Raw genomic sequence first — 18168 nt, forward strand, 5'->3', positions numbered from 1 at the left:
CCTGATAAAGAAGAATCTACAGTAATTGATTCGTGGGGTTATTGATATCAGAGGCCATGTTATGATGGGGAGATCAGGTATTATGAATCTGGCAGGTACTGTATATTTCGTAGCTAGGACCGCTATCTTATCAAAGCCACAAAATAGGACCCATACCAATAAGAATTTGAGGGGCATGGATTTGAGGAGCTGCACATTTGCAGATTTCCCCTGGCCCATACCATACTGTGTGGTCCAATGAGAGATGCCATATGTCCAATATTACCATTTGGGAGTTTAACCCTCATTCCTTATTAATGGTAATGACTAACACATATTTAAATTCATTTTCCTCACCTAATTGTTCCCTGTTCAAATGCTCCCATTAATCTACTTTGGGAAATGTAGGTTTAATTGACACTGCTGACCATGAGTAAAGCAAATTAGCATCAGCACAAGGGTTTAAGGATCTGCTTTCAGAACTGACACACCCACGTAAACTTCACTTAACATTTTCTTAATTAACTTGAAACATTTACTTTCAAACCATTTCAATAGAATCACAATAGCAATGCAGACACAACTAAATTGGTTGCTATCAGTGAACACAGATGATTTCGTGGCTTTCTGTGTTGATTGGAGTAGGTCTGTCCTCATCTCAGCTTTATCTTTGCTGAGATGGAATCATGGTGTTTATCGAATGTGTCAAGGTGGTAACAGGGAAAGGCAAACGGCTGTCCAGTTAAACTGAAGGAAAGGGCTGGGATATACACTACCGTTCAAAAGATTAGAGTCACTTAATAATGTCCTTGTTTTCCATGAAAACATACATGAAATTAGTTGCAAAATGAATAGGAAATATAGTCAAGATGTTGACGAGGTTAGAAATAATGATTTTTAATTGAAATAATAATTGTGTCCTTCAAACGTTGCTTTAGTCAAAGAATCCTCCATTTGCAGCAATTACAGCCTTGCAGACATTCCTGAAGCATCTCCCACAAGTTGGATTGGCTTGATGGGCACTTCTTATGTATCATACGGTCAAGCTGCTCCCACAACAGCTCAATAGGGTTGAGATCTGGTGACTGTATTGGGCACTCCATTATAGACAGAATACCAGCAGACTGCGCTTCCGTAAATAGTTATTGCATAGTTTGGAGCTGTGCTTTGGGTCATTGTCCTGTTGTAGGAGGAAATTGTCTCCAATTAAGAGCCGTCCACGGGGTATAGCATGGCGTTGCAAAATGGAGTGATAACTTTCCTTCTTCAAGATCCCTTTTACCCTGTACAAATCTCCCACTTTACCACCACCAAAGCACCCCAAGACCATCACATTGCCTCCACCATGCTTGACAGATGGCGTCAATGTAACGGTTTTCTTGCGGTGAAGGAGAGGAGGACCAAAATGTAGCGTGGTTACTATTCATGGTTCTTTAATAAAGCAACTACACATGAACAAACTAACAAAACAAGAAACGTGAAAACCCAAAACAGCACTATCTGGTGCAAACACAGAGACAGGAACAATCACCCACAAAACCCAACACCAAACAGGCTACCTAAATATGGTTCCCAATCAGAGACAATGACTAACACCTGCCTCTGATTGAGAACCATATCAGGCCAAACATAGAAATAGACAAACTAGACATGTAACATAGAATGCCCACTCAGATCACACCCTGACCAAACAATACATAGAAACATACAAAGCAAACTATGGTCAGGGTGTGACAGTACCCCCAAGGTGCGGACTCCGGCCACAAAACCTGAACCTATTGGGGAGGGTCTGGGTGGGCATCTGTTCGCGGTGGCGGTTCTGGTGCTGGACGTGGCCCCCACTTCACCATAGTCTTAGTCCACCACCTTGTCCGCTTCCGTGGCCTCACTGGACAGAGGGGCAGCTCGGGACAGAGGGGCTCTGGCGCCTCAGACTCCGGCAGCGCCGGGACAGGCGGGAGACTCCGGCAGCGCCGGGACAGGCGGGAGACTCCGGCAGCGCCGGGACAGGCGGGAGACTCCGGCAGCGCCGGGACAGGCGGGAGCAGCTGTAGGGATGAGACGAGAGACAGCCTGGTGCGGGGGGCTGCCACCGGAGGGCTGGTACGTGGTGGTGGTACCGGATAGACCGGACCGTGCAGGCACACTGGAGCTCTTGAGCACCGAGCCTGCCCAACCTTACCTGGTTGAATGCTCCCGGTCGCCCTACCAGTGCGGCGAGGTGGTATAGCCCGCACTGGGCTATGCAGGCGAACCGGGGACACCATGTGCAAGGCTGGTGCCATGTAAGCCGGCCCAAGGAGACGCACTGGAGTTCAGCTGCGTAGAGCCAGCTTCATGGCAATTGGCTTGATGTCCACTCTAGCCCGGCCAATACGCGGAGCTGGTATGTACCGCACCGGGCTATGCACCCGCACTGGGGACACCGTGTGCTTCACAGCATAACACGGTGCCTGCCCGGTCTCTCCAGCCCCCCAGTAAGCACAGGAATATGGCGCAGGTCTCCTACCTAGCTTCGCCACACTTCCTGTGTGCCCCCCCCAATACATTTTGGGGGCTGACTCTCGGGCTTCCTACCGCGCCGCCGTGCTTGTCTCTCCAACTCCATTCTCCTATACCCCTCTTCGCACTGCTCCAGCAAATCCCAGGCGGGCTCCGGCACTCTCCCTGGGTCGACCGCCCACCTGTCTGTCTATCTCTTCCCAAGTCGTATAGTCCAGACATCGCTGCCTCTCCTGCTGTTGCTGCTTTTCACCACGCCGCTTGGTCCTGTTGTGGTGGGTGATTCTGTAACGGTTTTCTTGAGTTGATGGAGAGGCGGACCAATACGCAGCGTGGTTACTATTCCTGGTTCTTTAATAAAGCAACTACACATGAACAAACTAACAAAACAAGAACCGTGAAAACCCAAAACAGCCCTATCTAGTGCAAACACAGAGACAGGAACAATCACCCACAAAACCCAACACCAAACAGGCTGCCTAAATATGGTTCCCAATCAGAGACAATGACTAACACCTGCCTCTGATTGAGAACCATATCAGGCCAAACATAGAAATAGACAAACTAGACATGTAACATAGAATGCCCACTCAGATCACACCCTGACCAAACAAAACATAGAAACATACAAAGCAAATTATGGTCAGGGTGTGACAGTCAAGCACTCCTCCAGCATCTTTCAATTTTTTCTGCATCTCATGAATGTTCTTCTTTGTGACCCGAACACCTCAAACTTAGATTTGTCTGTCCATAACACTTTTTTCCAATCTTCCTCTGTCTAGTGTCTTTTAACAGACTCATATGTCTCTTATATTGCATTTTGATGATGTTGCCAGTTTTTTCACCTAATGTAGCTGCATTTCTTGTGTTTTATGTATCATTAACTCAGTATCTGTTTCTTTCCCATACTGTCTGGAAATACAAATTGCAGCTTCAACAATGTATGCAGTTGCAAGCACCTCTCCCTGAATCTATGTCCTCATTGTAATTTAGCGTAATTTAGCAGTCCCATTTGAGAGGACAAGACAAATACCACAGAGAAGGAAACAAGAAACAGCCCAGTGGCCCTTAAATAAATATTTCCAGCTCTCAGTTTTGATCATCCTTTATAGGAGAAATACTACTTTTTGAGTGATTACTAGCTATGCTTTAAAAAGGAACATGACGTTTTTATCATTTCCTTTTCTGTATGACGTGATAATTGTGTGGAGTCATAACTATGACAGGCTTTAAAATTGCATTACACTATAAAACATTCAAGGCTTGAACACCCTTTTGGAATTGTTTTGCATGTATTTGAGTCCAATCGATGCTATAGCATCAATTGCTAAGCTTGGGGTTGTATCACTCTAATGGTATATATTATATCCCCGGCCACAGTCCTCTCTTTGATCCTATAGTTTACAGCAGTGTTTCACTAAGGAGAGGCTTTTTTTGCCTAGACTTGAAACAACTTAAAGTTATTATACTGTCTGTGTGGTGTGCTGGATGTCTTCATGGCTCCCGTCTCCAGAGGAAAACAGGGTTAAGTAGACTCTGTAAGGCACCTCCATGCTCCTTCAGTCATGCATACTGCTAATGAATTAGTAGCCCTCGGGGAGAAGACATGCATTGCAAATTACACAGGAAAAAAAGTTACAGTATGAGGTCTCGGGTTGGATGACCTACCCTTGAAAACTCCATGATAGATTTCCTCCACACCATGTCAAAGGGGATATGGCGGAGCAGGCACCTCCATCTGTTAAAGAAAAGCAAGAGGCTCTGTCCCTGTCATCACCACTGGTGGAAAGGTCTGCTCTCTGATAGAAATAACAAGTGTCTGAAAGGCCAATCAACAAACAACTGTTGGGAGCTGCTCAGTAAGCTAGGCCACCAGAGGGATGTGCTGTTTTGATTGCTTAGCCAGGCTTAGCCCTACAGTACAGTAAGTTAGAGGTGAAGTTCATTGAGCAGTTCCAACTGCCGAACATTTCTGAGCCACATCATCTTCACATTTCATGATGAATGAATACATTTATACAAAACTTAGTTCCCTCGTGAAAAGGGGGTTGATCTGGTAAAGATATAGGCTGGTTCTCTACCTCCTTGCCTGCATTTTAATGATTGGTTATGAAACTTTAATGAAGGGAACCTGCAGGCTCTCCAAGAGGCTGATTACCATTGCCACACTTTCATTTATTAATTCATTCTTTATGCTTAATTTATTTATTCATAGCAAAGAGAGATCATGCTCCCGAAGGCGAGGTGCCAATAGACTGGAGATGCGGACTGTATCCACCACCGCATCTTCCTGCTTTGTAGGCTAACTGTGGAAGGCAGTGTACTGGAAACCTGCCCGGGCCCTCTCCCCTCCGTTTCCTCCCCACACCGAGAGCTCAGTCTGTGGGGAGAGCAGAAAACAAAGCAGCCTAAACATTATGCAGTGCACAGCTTCCCTGCATCTAGCAACCAGCCTCTAACACTCCTAAGAGCAGAGAGGAAAGGTTAGGGGTTAAAAATTAATGCTGTGCACAGAAAAACAGCAGAAGAGGGAAGACATTTAATGAATGTCAATAGCTTATGCCATAGCAGAGCTCTTTTTGAGTGAGAGGGGAGGAGTGATTATGTAATGCTCAAATGCTCTAGCCTCAGGATTGGAATTCCTGTGTGAGGGTGGGAGGCAGAAACACATAAGTATTGCATAACTCTGTCAATATATGAACCAGTGCAGCAGGCTTACCCAGGAGGAAAAACAGTTCATGGTCATCATTCATGCCCACCACACAGATCATTGAAAAATACTTTTTACCTGTATTTAAAACATATATATATATTTAACCTTTATTTAACTTGTCAAGTCAGTAAAGAACAAATTCATATTTACAATGACGGCCTACCAAAAGGCAAAAGGCCTCCTGCGGGGATAGGGGCTGGGATTAAAATAAAAAATGTATTAAATAAAAATATAGAACAAAACACACATCACGACAACAGAGACAGCACAACACTACATAAAGAGAGACCGAAGACAACAACACATGACAACACAGCATGGTAGCAACACAACATGACAACAACATTGTAGCAGCACAACATGGTATCAGAATAAAACAGGGTACAAACATTATTGGACACAGACAACAGCACAAAAAGATAGAGACAACAACACATCACACAAAGCAACCACAACTGTCAGTAAGGGTGTCCATGATTTTTTTTAACCTTTAATTAACTAGGCAAGTCAGTTGGTTACAAGTCCAAGGCTCTAACCACTAGGCTACCCTGCCGCCCCATGATTGAGTCTTTGAATGAAGAGATTGAGATAAAGCATTATTATTTGGTCAAAATGTTGCAACAAAGAAGGTCCTTGTCTATGTATATTCCAATACCTATAGGGCTCTAACAGTATTGTTTTGTCCAGTGTAAATATTCAGTTTTTTTGTTGTTTTTTTGTATATATTTCATCTCTTTTTTCCATTTTCTAATTAAACATACCTTCCTGCAACCCGCCTCACCCAATGTGGTACGGATCTGCTATTTTTTAGACCTTATAACTGGAACCTCCATCAGAAGCTAGCCATCAGAAGCTAGCCAGCTAATTAGCTACTAGCTATTTAATAATTGTTAGCCACTGCTAGCGGTCTTTACCTTTAGCTCAGACACCAGCCGCTTTAGCCGAATAATACCTGCCAGTCTACATAGCGCGATATCAGCCCTGAGCATATCGGACTGCTTTGTTCCACTACATCACCAGATTCCTGCAGCAAGCTCTGGACCATTACACCAGATCATCTCAGCCAGCAAGCTGATACCAGGTGGCTATTGTGGCTAACGCCCTTGTCCAGAAGCAAGCACCAGTTAGCCTCAAGCTAGCCTCGAGCTAGGCTCATCCCCCAGCTAGCCAACGAAGTACACCAACTACAATACCTCTCTTGCCAATTGGCCTGGACCCTTTGTCGACACAGAGCCCCGCCAATCCATCACGACAAGTGTGCTGACGTAATTCGGCCGATGTGCTCTCAACCGGCCTCTGCGTCATGGATGTCGGTGAAGACCCATCTGCTATCCCCGGCCCGCTAGCTTTCTGAACGCCATGTCTCCCACTCGCCTAGCGTAGTAATGACTACCGAAAGGCTCCCTGTTTCATCTATTGCTGCTCATTGAACCTTATGATCATTCGGCTACACAGCTGATACCTGCTGGACTGTTCATTAACACGGTACTTCATTTTGTTTATCAGTCGGCCCCAGCCTCGAACTCAGGCCCTGTGTGTAGCTAACTGACCCTCTCTGCCCATTCATCGCCATTTACCCGTTGTTGTTGTCTTAGCTGTTTACCCGATGTTGTCTTAGCTCTCCCAATCAACACCTGTGATTGCTTTATGCCTCTCTCTAATGTCAATCTGCCTTGTATACTGTTGTTTAGGGTAGCTCTCATTGTTTTGTTTTACTGCAGAGCCCCTAGTCCCACTCAACATGCCTTAGATAGCTCCTTTGTCCCACCACCCACATATGCGGAGACCTCACCTAGCTTATCTGGCGCCTCCAGAGATGCAACCTCTCTCATCGTCACTCAATGCCTAGGTTTACCTCCACTGCTTTAGCACACTCCGCCAACCCTGATGTCCTAGCCGTGTCTGAATCCTGGTTTAGGAAGGCCACCAAAAATTCTGAAATTTACATCCCCAACTACAACATTTTCCGTCAAGATAGAACTGCTAAGGGGGCGGAGTTGCAATCTACTGCAGAGATAGCCTGCAGAGTTCTGTCATACTATCCAGGTATATGCCCAAACAGTTCGAGCTTCTACTTTTAAAAATCCATCTCTCCAGAAACAAGTCTCTCACTGTTGCCGCTTGTTATAGACCCCCCTCAGCTCCCAGCTGTGCCCTGGACACCATACAGTGGGGCAAAAAAGTATTTAGTCAGCCACCAATTGTGCAAGTTCTCCCACTGTAATTTTCATCATAGGTACACTTCAACTATGACAGACACAATGAGAAGAAAAAAATCCAGAAAATCACATTGTAGGATTTTTAATGAATTTATTTGCAAATTATGGTGGAAAATAAGTATTTGGTCACCTACAAACAAGCAAGATGTCTGGCTCTCACAGACCTGTAACTTCTTCTTTAAGAGGCTCCTCTGTCCTCCACTCGTTACCTGTATTAATGGCACCCGTTTGAACTTGTTATCAGTATAAAAGACATCTGTCCACAACCTCAAACAGTCACACTTCAAACTCCACTATGGCCAAGACCAAAGAGCTGCCAAAGGACACCAGAAACAAAATTGTAGACCTGCACCAGGCTGGGAAGACTGAATCTGCAATAGGTAAGCAGATTGGTTTGAAGAAATCAACTGTGGGAGCAACTATTAGGAAATGGAAGACATACAAGACCACTGATAATCTCCCTTGATCTGGGGCTCCATGCAAGATCTCACCCCGTGGAGTCAAAATGATCACAAGAACGGTCAGCAAAAATCCCAGAACCACACGGGGGGACCTAGTGAATGACCTGCAGAGATCTGGGACCAAAGTAACAAAGCCTACCATCAGTAACACACTACGCCGCCAGGGACTCAAATCCTGCAGTGCCAGACGTGTCCCCCTGCTTAAGCCAGTACATGTCCAGGCCTGTCTGAAGTTTGCTAGAGAGCATTTGGATGATCCAGAAGAAGACTGGGAGAATGTCATATGGTCAGATGAAACCAAAATAGAACTTTTTGGTAAAAACTCAACTCGTCGTGATTGGAGGACAAAGAATGCTGAGTTGCATCCAAAGAACACCATACCTACTGTGAAGCATGGGGGTGGAAACATCATGCTTTGGGGCTGTTTTTCTGCAAAGGGACCAGGACGACTGATCCGTGTAAAGGAAAGAATGAATGGGGCCATGTATTGTGAGATTTTGAGTGAAAACCTAATTCCATCAGCAAGGGCATTGAAGATGAAACGTGGCTGGGTCTTTCAGCATGACAATGATCCCAAACAAACCGCCCGGGCAACGAAGGAGTGGCTTCGTAAGAAGCATTTCAAGGTCCTGGAGTGGCCTAGCCAGTCTCCAGATCTCAACCCCATAGAAAATCTTTGGAGGGAGTTGAAAGTCCGTGTTGCCTAGCAACAGCCCCAAAACATCACTGCTCTAGAGGAGATCTGCATGGAGGAATGGACCAAAATACCAGCAACAGTGTGTGAAAACCTTGTGAAGACTTACAGAAAACGTTTGACCTCTGTCATTGCCAACAAAGGGGTATATAACAAAGTATTGAGATAAACTTTTGTTATTGACTAAATACTTATTTTCCACCATAATTTGCAAATAAATTCATTAAAAATCCTACAATGTGATTTTCTGGATTTTTTTTCTCATTTTGTCTGTCATAGTTGAAGTGTACCTATGATGAAAATTACAGGCCTCTCTCATCTTTTTAAGTGGGAGAACTTGCACAATTGGTGGCTGACTAAATACTTTTTTGCCCCACTGTATGTGAATTGATCTATCATCAGAGTTCGTACTGTTAGGTGACCTAAACTGGGATATGCTTAACACCCCAGCCATTCTACAATCTAAGCTAGATGCCCTCAATCTCACCCAAATTATCAAGGAACCTACCAGGTACAACCCTAAATCCGTAAACATGGGCACCCTCATAGATATCATCCTGACCAACTTGCCCTCTAAATACACCTCTGCTGTTTTTAACCAGGATCTCAGCGATCACTGCCTGCGTCCGTTATGGGTCCGCAGTCAAACAATCACCCCTCATCACTGTCAAACACTCCCTAAAACACTTCTGCGAGCAGGCCTTTCTAATCAACCTGGCCGGAGTATCCTGGAAGGATATTGACCTCATCCCGTCAGTAGTGGATGCCCGGTGGTTCTTTAAAAAGTGCTTTCCTCACCATCTTAAATAAACATGCCCCTTTCAAAAATGTAGAACTAACAACAGACTTGACTGCCCTTGCCCAGCACAAAAACATCCTGTGGCATACTGCACTAGCATCGAATAGTCCCAGCGATATTCAACTTTTCAGTTAAGTCAGGAACCAGTCAGTTAGGAAAGCAAAGTCTAGCTTTTTCAAACAGAAATTTGCATTCTGCAGCACTAATTCCAAAAGGTTTTGGGACACTGTGAAGTCCATGGAGAATAAGATCACCTCCTCCCAGCTGCCCACCGCACTGAGGATAGGAAACACTGTCACCATCAATAAATCCACAATAAAGAGAATTTCAATAAGCATTTCTCTACGGCTGGCCATGCTTTCCACCTGGCTACCCCAACCCAGGCCAACAGCACTGCACCCCCTGCAGCAACTGGCCCAAGCCACCCCCGCTTATCCTTCACCCAAATCCAGACAGCTTATGTTCTGAAAGAGCTGCAAAATCTGGATCCCAACAAATCAGCTGGGCTAGACAATCTGGATCCTGTCTTTCTAAAATTATCCGGCACCATTGTTGCAACTCCTATTACTAGTCTGTTCAACCTCTCTTTCGTATCGTCTGAGAATCCTAAAGATTGGAAAGTGGCTGTGGTCATCCCCCTCTTCAAAAGGGGGAAACACTCTAGACCCGAACTGTTACAGGCCTATATCCATCCTGCCCTGCCTTTCTAAAGTCTTCGAAAGCCAAGTTAACAAACAGATCACCAATCATTTAGAATCCCACCGTACTTTCTCCACTATGCAATCCGGTTTCCGAGCTGGTCACGGGTGCACCTCAGCCACGCTCAAGGTCCTAAACGATATCATAACCACCATCGATAAAAGACAGTACTGTGCAGCCGTCTACATCGACCTGATAAAGGCTTTCGACTCTGTCAATCACTATATTCTTATCGGCAGACTCAACAGCCTTGATTTCTCTAATGACTGCCTCGCCTGGTTCATTAACTACTTCTCAGATAGAGTTCAGTGTGCCAAATCAGAGGGCCTGTTGTCCAGACCTCTGGCAGTCTCTATTGGGGTGCCACAGGGTTCAATTCTCGGACCGACTATTTTCTCTGTATATATCAATGATGTCACTCTTGCTGCGGGTGATTATTTGATCCACCTCTATGCAGACGACACCATTCTGTATACATCTGGCCCTTCTTTGGACACTGTGTTAACAAACCTCCAAACAAGCTTCAATGCCATACAATACTCCTTCCGTGGCCTCCAACTGCTCTTAAATGCTAGTAAAACTAAGTGCATGCTCTTCAACTGATTGCTGCCCGCAACCGCCCGCCCGACTAACATCACTACTCTGGACGGTTCTGACTTAGAATATGTGGACAACTATAAATACCTAGGTGTCTGGCTAGACTATAAACTCTCCTTCCAGACTCACATTAAGCATCTCCAATCCAAAATTAAATCTAGAATTTGCTTCCTATTTTGCAACAAAGTCTCCTTCACTCATGCTGCCAAACATTCTCTCATAAAACTGACTATCCTACTGATCCTTGACTTCGGCGATGTCATTAACAAAATAGCCTCCAACACTCTACTCAGCAAATTGGATGCAGTCTATCACAGTGCCATCTGTTTTGTCACCAAAGCCCCATATACTACCCACCACTGCGACCTGTATGCTCTCCTTGGCTGGTCCTCGCTACATATTCATCACCAAACCCACTGGCTCTAGGTCATCTGTAAGTCTTTGCTAGATAAAGCTCCGCCTTATCTCAGCTCACTGGTCACCATAGCAACACCTGCCCATAGCACACGCTCCAGCAGGTATATTTCACTGGTCATCCCCAAAGCCAACACCTACTTTGCCATCTTTCCTTCCAGTTCTTTGCTGCCAATGACTGGAACGAATTGCAAAAATCCCTGAAGTTGGAGACATAACTCCCTCTCTAACTTTAAGCGTCAGCTGTCAGAGCAGCTTACCGATCTCTGCAGCTGTACACAGCCCATCTGTAAATAGCCCAACAAACCAACTACCTACTTCATCCCCATATTTGTTTTTGTTTTCTGCTCTTTCGCACACCAGTCTTTCTACTTGCACATCCTCATCTGCACATCTATCACTCCAGTGTTAATTGCTAAATTGTAATTACTTCGCCACTATGGCCTATTTATTGTCTTACCTCCTTACTTCATTTGCACACACTGTATACAGATTTTTATATTGTGTTATTGACTGTATGTTTGTTTATCCCATGTGTAACTCTGTGTTGTTGTTTTTGTCACACTGCTTTGCTTTATCTTAACCAGGTCGCAGTTGTAAATGAGAACTTGTTTTCAACTGGCCTACCTGGTTAAATATAGGTGAAATCAATAAATCAACAACAAGAAAATCTATAGGGCTCTAACACTCAAACCCTACCAGGCTACAATGCATGATTCTGAGCTGTGGATTTCACAATGATAGACTCTGGATGGTCTCAGATAACCGGACATCTATTAAATGACTGACTTTATGCCCTAATTGTTGCCTTGGTAAAGTAAAACGCTGCCTGCGCTTACTAATGGACTCACTTGTGCCTTGATCATTTTAAATCTTGGTGAGATGTCAGATTGCTGTGGGGATTGTGCACATGGCTCACTATGTTGTCCTTTAATGTTCCAATGAATCATTATGACAAGGTAAAAGGGTAAATCTTCAAATAATGGAGTGTTGCATAGACCACTTCCCGTCAGTGTCAGTGAGAAACCTTTTCCCGATTTGGATCGTATCTTGAAAGACAACCAGAATCATCTGCATAAGATTTAACTGCTCTGATGACAATGTCCAAGTAAAGAAAAATGAGTAAGGTAGTGAATTTCTCTGGGTGAATATCAGTGTCCTTGGGCCTTGATTTGGGGTTTGGACTGATAAGAGCCAATATTCACATAAGAGAAGGGACACGTTATTCCTCTGGATACATTCTCACTGGGCACAGACATTGTCCAGTTGTCCAGTTTTTTATTGATAATTGATAGCTTCCATTGTCAACTAATGTGATTGAAATTAAATAAGCATTTAGGCACGTCATAGACATTTGGTTTAAATTTGAACAAAAACAAATGTAAAATTGTCAATATCAGTACAAATATTGGGAATTCTTTCTTCTTCTTCTTTATAAAGGGTACATATTTGAATATTGTACATGTAAATAACAATATACGGCATCTAATTTACATGAGAAAAAAATGGTTCTTATATCTTAATGAATCCTCTCCTACGAACGGCCTTGTTTTTTTGTGTCTAATTTTAAAGAAACTATGCCCTGTTGAAATCACATGATAGCTTTAGAGTGCCTGTAAACTCATATTTATGCACTTAGTCCAATTATTAATCTATTATTTTAGCAAGCTTATCTGCATCATAAAGTAAAGGAAACTTCACGCATGATTCCTCCATTGTCACTACCTAGCCAAATCATACATTATACTGTGTGGTTGGGGGAAATTCCTCAAATCGAACATACATTGAAAGCATATTGCTCAAGTACAAGTGAGCTGAGAGCAGTTGCGAATTACTCATTTCTGTTGTGGTTATGTTACTGCTATCATGCTGCACATTGTACCATTTACCACTTGACATTGATGCAGCCCACGCAAAACAATCGAAGCCCACCCACTCACACAAAAAACATAACACATCTTTCCCTATCTTGCAGGTGCAGATAGACATCCACAAAACAGAAACCTACATGTGTACACACACATACACACACACAGATACCTACATGTGTACACGGACACACACACTTCTATCTTTCCCTAACAGCTACTCATTTAAAGTATTTACACCATCCATATTTAAACTGTACATATAAAGACTCCCATAAAACAATGGGACATTCTATTTGTCAAATCCCTATTTCTTAATGGGAATTCAAAATATTATTGAAAAGAGATAGAAAATGAACCAAACTATAACACATAAAAGATTAGGGAAAATTTACAGAGGGGTTTAAGAAGATAACCCTGGTTGTTTTGCTTCGATGCCAGAACCATTTGACCTTCTGCACCCTCTTTTCTGTGAACTTCCTGAAGATTCTAATGCTGTTAGTCCTGCTGTTCTGAGGAGGCACATGAGGTAATTCAGAGGTTTAGTTGTCCAATATGGGATGATTGCTGCCGTGCAACACATTACCTCTGCCTGGATCACACTATCACAATGTACATTAAAGTCAGATTTATCAAAGCATCCAATCATATTGTCTCTGCACTATTAAAAAAAAATCACATTTGAGATCATATTCTGACTAATTAGACTAATTATGTTTCCTGTGTCATTTTTGATTATATTATGAAAGGGTGCTTGAATTCTGATTGAATGTGTCACAAAAACCTAAAGCATCATTATCCTGCCCCATGTATTACTGACTCAACGTACAGTAGGCTAATGATCTCCTACCTGACTTGAACCCTGGTTTATGAGATATTCACCTTCACTGGGGTAGAAGTTTAGTTGTTGCAATGTAAAACCCACAAGCACAGAGCAGCCTCTCTAACAGAGAGAAAACAGTCATAAATCAGCACAGACAATCTAAAAAAGAACGAGGACACTTATCACCAAGCTTCAGGTAACCAATGTCAAACCGAGATGTGCATCAGCCCCACTCTCCTGTGGCTCAAAATAGAAAATTGATGAATTGAGTGATTACAGAAAGGAGCAAATTGGCCCCGTACTTTTAGCTTCAGACTTGTACGATGCCCCGTCTCTGAAGCATAGCGGTGCCTATCTACATCACAACACATGCATTTCCTTTCCATCCTTTAATTTGCATAAAACATTTATGTAGCATGAGATCATGATGGTGCTTTTCAATGGCCAATATGATTTGCATTGCTTTTAAAATCTCACGGCAGCTTGTGTCTTCATTTGTTCTTGATGATTCATGCTTATTCACCTCAACAGCATGATTCATTTAGCAGACATTAGAAAATAATGGAATATTATTTGTCTGGGCTCAATGTTTCAGTGGAAAGATACATTTACTCTATCAACTTGTCACATTTAGAAGAGCTAAGGAAAGCCTACAAATAACCCTTCTGGTAATAACAAAGAAATGGATTACAACAAAACTTGTTACATCTTTTTCATACAATGTGAAGTATATTCTGTCAAATCAAATGAAATAACCTTGTATTTGGTGACAAATCTAAATATTATTGATCTCCGACTGATATTTCTCATAAAGGCCCTTGGATTGAAAAAATAACATTTCTGCCTGAGCCACTGAGAGAAAGTGAGCTATCTGTACAGTATCAATGTTTGATTAGTGAGGTCCAGCTGCTATGGGGGACCATCAGAGGGCTGCTTCCCCAGAAGGTAGGGTAGTAGTGTCAGCTAGCCATGAACATGTCCCTCTGTGGAAGGAAGATGGCCTGGAATACGCCTTGATATATGCACTTGTCACTGTCCTAATGACGAATCCATCTGTGCGGAGTCCAGCGCAGGGATTGGAGGAGGAGATGGGCTCATATTTCAACTATTTAGGTTCATGTCCTCTCTCTCTTCCTCCCCAATCCAGTCCCCCATGTAGCTCATCTCTGCATGTGCTTATGTAACCGATGTGAAATGGCTAGCTAGTTAGCGATGGTGCTCGCTAATAGCGTTTCAATCGGTGACGTCACTCGCTCTGAGACCTTGAAGTAGTTGTTCCCCTTGCTCTGCGAGGGCCGTGGCTTTTGTGGCGCGATGGGTAACGATGCTTCAAGGGTGGCTGTTGTCGAATATGTGCAGAGGGTCTGAGCCCAGGTAGGGGCGAAGAGAGGGACGGAAGCTATACTGTTACACCTCACCTGATTCCACCTGTAGAAGAATTGAGCGGCGATGGAGCCATTGCTCATACAACTAGGCCACAACAGAATAAATGAGTGTATCAATACAATGTTGACTACATTATACAACAAAACAATGGACACCAACTCCAAAATGTGATGAAAATGTGTCTATTTATTTATGGCCAAGGAAGAATAATGTGCCTCTTGGTTGATATATTTACCTGGCATTATTTGATTGGGGCACGTGACTACCACCTACCGTGCCACACGTGTGGTAGTGGTATTTGTTGTTGTGTTTACCACAGCTTGGTAAATCGACTTTATCATGTAAATTCACCTGAAATAAAAAAATGAAATTGGGGGGGGGTTACAGAGGAAGTGACAAACTAATGCCAGCGTTGAGGACATTGTTTGCAACACTCAATTTGTCCGATGACACCAATCTAACCAGCACAGATACGCAAATGCTTCTAGAACCGAACCGGACCATCAACATTGGCATAATATCAGTTTTACCAGCGATGATCACGTTGGGGGAATATTGCAATTGTTATGGTGATTTCTTCATTGGTGTCCGGCTGGTCAAGGAACTCTCGCTACTTTTTACTTTCCCTCACCGGTGCTGATTCGGCGTTTGGACTGATCATCACGCCCTTGAATCTGTGCGTCATTCTTGCGAAAGACTACTGTGAAGGCCCAGACTCCCTCTGTCACATTGTGGCTTTCTTCAACGCAATGATCTATAAGTCTAGAAAGATATATTGCAGTGTTTTACCTGCTAAAATACTCATCACTGATGACAAGGAGAAGAACGCTGCTTCTGATCGCCTTTGCATGGTGTTTTCCTCCATTTGTACTTGTGCCCATATCTTTTCCAAACGGGATAATTGAGGTCCACTTTACTACAGCGTCACTGGTTTGCAATCCATCGTACATTAACATGCCTCATCTTCTTTCCTTGGTCAATCATCATGACTTGCTGCAATGAGACAGCGAGTAAAGATGTGACGACCCCAGGTGTTGTGAGCGCAACAGACCCGTAGCATCCAGGGTGCTTGTCCCTGTGATGACTGAGTACTGAGTACTAGACAGGTTGGACGCCGTGCATGGCGGCAATTATCTATAATGGTGAGTAGGCCTATAGAAATAACCAGTTGGTTTACAACTTGTTGATGGAACATCTAAAATTAAGACAGGTTGCATGTTTTTCCCAAAGTTACTCACCACCCTTCTAAACGAGATCAGCAAAATGCCCGTAACAAATGTTGGCTACAAGGCTGTAAAGTTGAAATGCCAATGTGCTGGGTGTAAGGTGACTGGGGTAGGCTGCTGAATCAGACTGATACCGGCAGCTTCTGGTATACAGCCTGAAACTAAGCAGTGTAAACGGGAAACGTTTCCTTACAAGCAAGAATCTTGAATACAATTACAGTTAACCATACTGGTTGTCAGTATAGTTGGTCATTCAGTGGGTGAACTTCCGAGACAAATTATACACAGGAAAGTGTTATTTACCTGACTTTTTAGACCGCTGGTATTGCTGCTGAAATATATATCACCTGGCACATGCGGAAAACCATGTAAACACCTGCAAGACTTTGGTTAGTATGCATGCATCGACGTGCATATTCTTGTGCACGTGACTTGGGTCAGGACAGGAGCAAACACATCTTGATTGTCCCATAGTTTTAAGTCTGTAATAATATTTGTCTGTGGATAGTTTCTCAAATTTCGACTCACTGAAGAACTAACACTACGGACAATCGACAGAGTAAGTTCACATTTTATTCAACGTTCGTGATAGACAATGGACGTTTGGTTCTTTGTAAATGTGTTTGCCGAAAGGCCCCGCATCCTAGGTTCTGTTTGCTAACCCTAACTCGGCTAGGAGATCTTATTCGTGCAATTTCACATATAACTATGTTTGGTGCCGTATTTCTTAAGTGAAAAAATGTGCATGACAACTAATCGTCTCGCGTTGAATGACAACAAACACTTGATTGTAGAGTTCCTGCTACAAGTAGTACTGTTGACAATCACTGAAGAAGGGGCGTAGACTTCGACTGACTATGCTTGTGCATAGTCGGTTTTATTTCATAGCCTATGCTGTCCCTTTTTATGTATTTTTCTCCGTTCTCTCTTCCACCAGCCATCTCGGGCATTATAGTTACGGAGTGGATTGAGTTTGTGGTGGTGTGGCTGCCAACCGCCAACGTTTTCCCCAACTGCATCTTCTACTTCTGGATTAACCGCAGTTTCCGTAGAAAGTTCTGCCTGCTCTTCCAGCGGCTGTGTCTCAGTGTGCCCAGATTTGGCCAAGGCCCTGGGCTTCACAGCCGGTAGTCTGGGACAATAACAACACCCTCCAAGAGCGCTGCTCCAGTGTGTCGTCAACCAACACCCTGATCACCTCACCCTGTCCAGTGACGCCCCCTTCTGAGGGATTAGGCTTCTCATAGACATGGTACTCACTAACATTATTCAATGATACATCTGGTAAGTTTCAACGCCAAACACCTGAAGGACATTTAGGAGAGCTGCTTGTATTGAGATCGTGGTATCAGATTATATATTTAAAAACAAAGTGTGGCAAGGAGACATGAGAGTGCTGTCAGGCCATAGTTTGGTGTTTGACAGGGCTTTGAAACATCTATCTTCCTCACCATCACTATGCATTTCAAGTTATTTTGAATCTTATTTTTTGTTGAACTCATACAATTCTTTGACATTTTTTGAATCCCCAATTGACAGTATTTGGTCCATGCTGGAATGTTTCTTTTTTTTTTATAGATGTATTTTTTTTTCTCCATTTTACTGTCACACCATGTTGTCAGAATATCATGCACCACATGTTGAGTTTAGTTATGTTTGAGTTGGTAAATCCATCAGAATGTAGCCCTCGTCCAGCCATGTCTCCCGCCACCTTGTTTGTATTTGCATTATCGGTATTTTACATGGTGCTAAAATTTGATCTGCATGTTGTCTACAGCCCGTCAATAT

General features: G+C 43.4%; 1 pseudogene; it reads left to right on the forward strand.

Annotated features, from left to right (window-relative positions):
• Nucleotides 1-15632: 15632 nt before the first annotated feature.
• LOC112249572 lies at nucleotides 15633-17511 on the forward strand (annotated as a pseudogene).
• Nucleotides 17512-18168: the final 657 nt, after the last annotated feature.

The sequence above is a fragment of the Oncorhynchus tshawytscha genome, linkage group LG04 (assembly GCF_018296145.1).
Source record: "Oncorhynchus tshawytscha isolate Ot180627B linkage group LG04, Otsh_v2.0, whole genome shotgun sequence".
Taxonomy (NCBI): domain Eukaryota; kingdom Metazoa; phylum Chordata; class Actinopteri; order Salmoniformes; family Salmonidae; genus Oncorhynchus; species Oncorhynchus tshawytscha.